Raw genomic sequence first — 6,769 nt, forward strand, 5'->3', positions numbered from 1 at the left:
TTGGATGTGTATAAATCTATTCATATGGGTCTATCTATGAAGTCTTTACCATTTTGAGCCAATAGACGACAAGGACAAGAGAAGATAAGAGAGTCTCTTTTAGTAACAGGGACCTGAACCAAAGTCAGAAAGAGTAGATTGAATCTGTCAATAAGGAGTGTGTGTGCCTGGGAAGAACATTAATGTTGAATCTCTGTTGTCAAATGTGCACTGTGAAGGGCACAGATGAGTGACTCTGAAGGCCCTTCCAGCTCTAAATGCCAGTGTCAGTCCTCTTCCTGAAAGCACAAGGAAGCTGCTACAGGAAGGGGAACTGTCACTTGTTTTGCATGAGGGAGATAAAATTGTAGTTAGGGAGGTTTGGCAGCTTTGAGGAGGCCCAGCTGGAATGAGCATCTGTGGTAAAATTTTATAGGAATGTTGGGCATGACTGCACAGATAAAAGGTCTTGCTTAGGCTTATACTTCCATTGGGGGTATAGCTCAGGGGTAGAGCATTTGACTGCAGATCAAGAGGTCCCTGGTTCAAATCCAGGTGCCCCCTGTGGTGTTCTTATTTTACTCCCTGGAGCTGGTGTTGAAGATTCGGCACCCTTCTCCAATCCTAAATCTCAGGATACTGAGCTTCCCTAAATCTGTGAAAAAGCCAGGAACAACTTTAAACCCTGTCACTGTCTCAGATTGATAAATTCCTTCAACTTGGACTTTTTATTTCACTTACCAAAGGCTTTGTTCTACCTTGCCTGGTTTTGTTTCACTTTTTCTACACATTTTCACGACCCCAAATCAGTGAAGTGCAGGTAAATGTTTAACGACCAGCTCTGAGGGGGGTGATTTGTAGTGTTTTCCAATTTTACAGAGTGAAAAATAATACCACCATGGCAAATTTCAAGCTACAAATATGAGATGATGAACATGGAGTTGGGAAGGTGTGCTAACAAATGGCTGTCTGCTGCAAGCTAGCTTAAGCATAACACTGCCCCAAGCCACCTTCCTGACAGAGGCCTGGGCTCTCTGGCCGTGCTCTGTCTTCACGATGCCTACTGACATGAGGGCAGCGGTTCTCACTCGCCCATTCATCCACGGAATCATTCATTCATTCGTCATCTGATTCCTTCTCAATGCCAGACACAGGAAAGACAGAGATAAGCAAGAACTGTCTGTGGTGAGCAAAATAGTCCAATGAAGAAATGATCCAAGCAATGACAAGGACAGCTGAACAAAAAAAGAAGGGGTGCTATTTTTAAATGAAATGTTCTGTTACCATTAACATTCTCAACTAGATAATCTAAAACGCCTCCTACCGCAAAACACCCAGAAATGCAAGACAAGATATAGTAAATATATATTCTTATATATAGCCGAGCTCTCATAACAGTAAAGGATATCTCTGGGGTGGCAGTGGGGGATGAACTAAAACCCTGACAGGTAATATGAGCTGATCCTGGGCATGCCTGTGGTGGTTGTGGTGAGCTAACCAAGGTGCTTCAGTTTTCACAGCCATGTGGGTACAGGAGATTTGGCCTAAGACCTGAGTCTCCCTTCTCTTGTACCAAGTCAAACTCTTAGAGAGCCATAATATTAGTAAAAGCATAGCAAAAAAAAAAAAAAAAAAAAAGCATCCACTAGCATAAGAACACATGACATCTTTCTCTTCCTAGGGAGGCAGAGGGCATCACCCCTGAGAATCCATAACCATACATCTATCCTCACACTTGTTATGGCTTTGAATTTACACTACCTACGTGGTTCAGAAATTCCTCAACCTGAAAGTTAACATAAAAAGTACTCAGGCTAACAGTGATCCTAGAGTATCCCCTGGTGGCTCAGACCTGTAGTCCCAGCACTTTGGGAGGTTGAGGTGGGTGGATCACCTGAGGTCAGAAGTTCAAGATCAGCCTGATCAATATGGTGAAACCCTGTCTCTACTAAATACACAAAATTAGCCAGGTGTGGTGGGGGGGCGCCTGTAATCCCAGCTACTCAGGAGCCTGAGGCAGGAGAATCGCTTGAAACTGGGAGGTAGAGGTTGCAGTGAGCCAAGATTGCGCCACTGTGCTCCAGCCTGGGCAACAAGAGTGAAACTTCATCTCATACTCAGGCTGACAATGATTCCAGAGTATCCAAAAGAAGCAAACACAAACCATGAAGGACATACCCTCAAGCCAGGCTGCACAGGATTCCTACTGATAAAGCCTGGTTTAAGACGGCCTCACAATTCAAAGTAATAAAATATACAAGGAACCAGCCTATTATGAGTGAGAACCACCAAACAAAATAAAGTCATAAAGTCAGGCCATAGAGTTACCAGATAGATACTATAAAGTAAGGATACTTAAAAATCTTAAAGACATGAGGAATTGAAAGCATGGACACCTATGATCTTTTTTTAAAGATAAAGCAGATACATCTAAAACGAGAAGTGCAGTCACTAAAATTGATCATTTAATTAACAGATTAAACACACATTAGACAAAGCTAAAGAGAGATTTAGGAATGAAAGAATGTAAATCTTTTAAAAATCACTAAGAATGAAGCACAAAGACCTAAAAAAATGAAAAATATGAAAGAGTAGCTAAAAGAGATGGTGCAGAATAAAGGGGTCCAACAAAGGTCAAATACAAATTCCACAAGAAGAGAGTGTAATGGGGAAGAGGCAATATTTATTTTATTTTTATATATTTATTTTTTTTTTTTTTGAGACAGAGTCTCACTCTGTTGCCCAGGCTGGAGTGCAGTGGCACGATCTCAGCTCACTGCAACCTCTGCTTCCTGGGTTGAAGCAACTCTCCTGCCTCAGCCTCCTAAGCAGCTGGGATTACAGGTTTGTGCCACCATGGCTGGCTAATTTTTTGTATTTCAGTAGAAACACGGTTTCACCATATTAGCCAGGCTGGTCTCGGACTCCTGACCTCAGGTGATCTGCCCACCGCGGCCTCCCAAAGTGCTGGGATTACAGGCGGGAGACACCACACCCGGCCTAAATTTTTTTTTTTTTTTTTTTTAGATGGAGTCTCGCTCTGTCGCCCAGGCTGGAGTGCAGTGGTGTGATCTCAGCTCACTGCAAGCTCCACCTCCTGGGTTCATGCCATTCTCCTGCCTCAGTCTCCTGAGTAGCTAGGACTACAGGTGCCTGCCACCACGCCCAGCTAATTTTTTAAATTTTGTATTTTTAGTAGAGACGGGGTTTCACCATGTTGGCCAGGCTGGTCTTGAACTCCTCACCTCGTGATCCACTTGCCTCAGCCTCCCAAAGTGCTGGGATTACAGGCATGAGCCACCATGCCCAGCCTGGGAAGAGGCAATATTAAAAGATAAGATAGCTGAGAATTTTCCAGATTTTACAAAGATGTGACACCTCAGATTTAGGGCTCATGAGTTCCAAGAAAGATAAATAAAAGATCCATACCTAGCCACATTACAGTGAAACTTCATGATACAACAGATAAAGAGATTTTTTTTTTTTAAATGGAGTTTCACTCTTGTCGCCCAGGCTAGAGTGCAATGGTACGATCTCTGCTCACTGCAACCTCTGCCTCCTGGATTCAAGCGATTCTCCTGCCTTAGCCTCCCGAGTAGCTGGGATTACAAGCATGCACCACCATGCCTGGCTAATTTTTTTTGTATTTTTAGTAGAGTCGGGGTTTCTCCAGGTTGGTCAGGCTGGTCTTGGACTCCTGACCTCAGGTGATCCTCCCGCTTCAGCCTCCCAAAATGCTGGGATTACAGGTGTGAGCCACCATGCTCGGCCAAACAGATGATTTTAAATGAAGCCAGAGAAATTAAATCATATGTAAAGGAATAATTAGACTGACAGCAGACTTTTCAACAGCAACAATGAAAGTCAGGAGACAATGGAATAAAATATTAAAAGTGTGAAACAGTTCTCTCCCTAGCTAAAGTATCATTCAGGAGTGAGAAAAATGTAAGACATTTTATATAACTGAAAGTATCTACTTCTAAAATACCCTTGCTAAAAGAAATTTTAAAAGTTGTGCTTCAGGAAGAACATTGAACCCAGAAGGAAGAAGAAAGAGGCACGAAAAGAGTGAACAAAGATAGTGGTGAGCACATTGGTAAATCTAAACAGCATAGACTGTATAAAACAAAAACAGTTACTTCAAATGTCAAGAGAGAGTCTTAAAAACAAGATGTAACTAAAAAGAACAATAATTACACACAAGACAGAAGGGGAACAATGTGATTAAACTCATATTCAAAAAGCTTTCTAACATTTGTGAGAAGATCAGAAGTAGTAATTAATATTAGATTCTGTTAAACCAAATACATGTGTAAAATTATAGAGTAACCCCTAAATGAATAAAAAAGGAAAACATAACTTTCAAATCAGTAGATTCATGATTATGATAGAGATTGTCATATTGGATTCAGCAGCAACAATAAAATGTAGCTACATGCTTTTATATGACACACATCTGAAACATAAATATACACAAAGTTTGAAAGTAAAAGGACAGGAAAAGATATATCAAAGAAATACTTGCCAGAATAAAGTTAGCGTAGCTGCAGCAATATCAAACAAAATGGATTATAGACAAAGACTATTAGGGATAGTGTTACTTTCTAATACTAAAATGAACAATTCTCCAGGAAAATACTACAATTCTAAATTTGTAAGCACATAGCCTCCAAATACATGAAGCGAAAATTCTCACAAATTCAGGGAGAAATTGACAAATGCACAAACTTGATATGAGATTTTAACACCTCTTTAGTAACTGATAGTTCCAAAGGCAAAAAGATGATAAACTATAGAAGGCATAAACAACATGATTGATAAGCTTGATTTTACAGCTCTAACTAGATCCTACACCAATATTAGAATATATGTACTCTTTTAGGCAAACATGGAACGTTTTCAAACATCTATTGCACACTTGGCCACAAAGCAGTCTCAGAAAATTCTAAAAAATCAGCATCACTTACTACATTCTCTGACTATAAGGCAAAACTCGAAAACAAAATAACTCATAAAAAGATTCACAATTGGAAATTAAAAAGTACTTTTAAATAACCTCATGGATGGAAAAAGAAATAATAATGAAAATCAGAAAATATTTTAAAGTTGCAGCCATTTTCACATGGAGGACTGGCCAGCAGTTTGCCTTTAGATTCATTTGGGAAAAGTGCTGACTAGTTCACCAAAAGTCAATTCACAGAATGACCAGATAGCCAAAAGCCAAATATGGTAAAAGCTGAACCACTGAATATCAATTTGCTAAACAACCAATCTGAATCACCGAAATTTCTTTTTTGTTTTTTTTTTTTTGAGACAGGGTCTCGCTCTGTCACCCAGGCTGGAGTGCTTGTGGTGTGATCTTGGCTCACTGCAACCCCCCTCTGCCTCCTGGGCTCAAGAGATTCTCCCACCTCAGCCTTCCAAGTAGCTGGGACTACAGGGGTACACCACTGCACCTGGCTAATTTTTGCATTTTTTGTAGAGATGGGGTTTCACCATGTTGCCCAGGCTGGTTTGGAACTCCCAGGCCCAAGCAATTCGCCAGCCTTGGCCTCCCAAAGTGCTGGGATTACAGGTATGAGCCACCGTGCCTGGCCCCAGCCAAGGATTTTTTAAAGATGTGTTTTAGCTCCACTCCTGCCTTTGTCGGTGTCCAGAGCCGTCCAATAAACCTGGTTCAGGACAGGTCTTCACAACTATTTTTTAACGCACACACACGGGCTGAGGTAAATACAGGTCTACAGGGTCAAAGACGCAACTAAAATTAGGGGGATGGGGGTGCCAGGAAGTGTCTCCATAATTTAAATAATTGGCCATGCAGCAAATTTCATGTTGGTGAACTGCTTTTTAGTGACTGATAGTCCACAAACGGGGCAGGAAGCCTAGCCAGGAAGTGGAAGTTTGAGTCAAAGAAGTGCCAATAATCTGCACATGTTAAAACAAAGGTGCATCTTACTTGGATAGAGATTTCTTTCTATGGGTGTTTAAGTTTAAGGCAGGGGTCCCCAGTCCCTGGGCTATGGACCAGTACCAGTCCTGGCCTGTTAGGAGCTGGGCAGTGCAGCAGGAGGTGAGCTGCAGGCAAGCCAGGGGAAACTTTATCTGTAGTTACAGCCACTCCCCCTTGCTCGCATTACCCCTGAGCTCTGCCTCCTGTCAGATCAGCAGGTGCTGGATTCTCATAGGAGCCAGAACCCTGTTGTGAATGCGGGATCCAGGTTGCGGGCTCCTTAGGAGAATCTAATGCCTGGTGATCTGAGGTGGAACAGTTTCATCCCAAAACAACCCCCTCCCAGTCCATGCAAAAATTCCCTTCCACAAAACAGGGCCCTGGCCCAAAAGGCTGGGGACCCCTGGTTTAGGGGGTTTTAAAGTTTAGGGATCCCGGGCCGGAGGGTGGGCGGTGGAGAGGAGCCGGGAGCAGGAACACATTACTGTAAGGAGTCCGCCTCAACTCGGCACAGAGGTGGGACCCGGCCTAAAGCCCAGGCGGGGACTTACCCTGAGGGCTGTGGCCTGTAGGGCTCTTGAGATAAGAAGTTGGACTTTTAAGTTTTCCCTTTCCGCGAGGTGGGGCCTTGTGATATCTTCAAATCCTTGTTCAGCAGGCTGCGCACACGCCGGTCCTGTGTCTAACGTGTCTCGGGTATGACCGAGGGGGCTTTGCCCGAGTGGGCGCGCGCCTTTCCTCGGAGGCCGGGTCGAGGGGTTGTCGGCATCGTACCCGAGTTCTGGGAGGTGATCATGGCCGGCGCGGCTGCAAGGGCCAGCCCCGGGCGACTGGGCGAGG

At 43.3% G+C, this 6,769-nt stretch overlaps 1 non-coding gene across 1 annotated transcript; it reads left to right on the forward strand.

Moving 5' to 3' along the window:
• Nucleotides 1-471: 471 nt before the first annotated feature.
• TRNAC-GCA (transfer RNA cysteine (anticodon GCA)) lies at nt 472-543 on the forward strand. Its single transcript has one exon. It is a non-coding gene; the product is annotated as a tRNA-Cys (tRNA).
• Nucleotides 544-6,769: the final 6,226 nt, after the last annotated feature.

Source organism: Symphalangus syndactylus, chromosome 6 (genome assembly GCF_028878055.3).
Source record: "Symphalangus syndactylus isolate Jambi chromosome 6, NHGRI_mSymSyn1-v2.1_pri, whole genome shotgun sequence".
NCBI lineage: Eukaryota > Metazoa > Chordata > Mammalia > Primates > Hylobatidae > Symphalangus > Symphalangus syndactylus.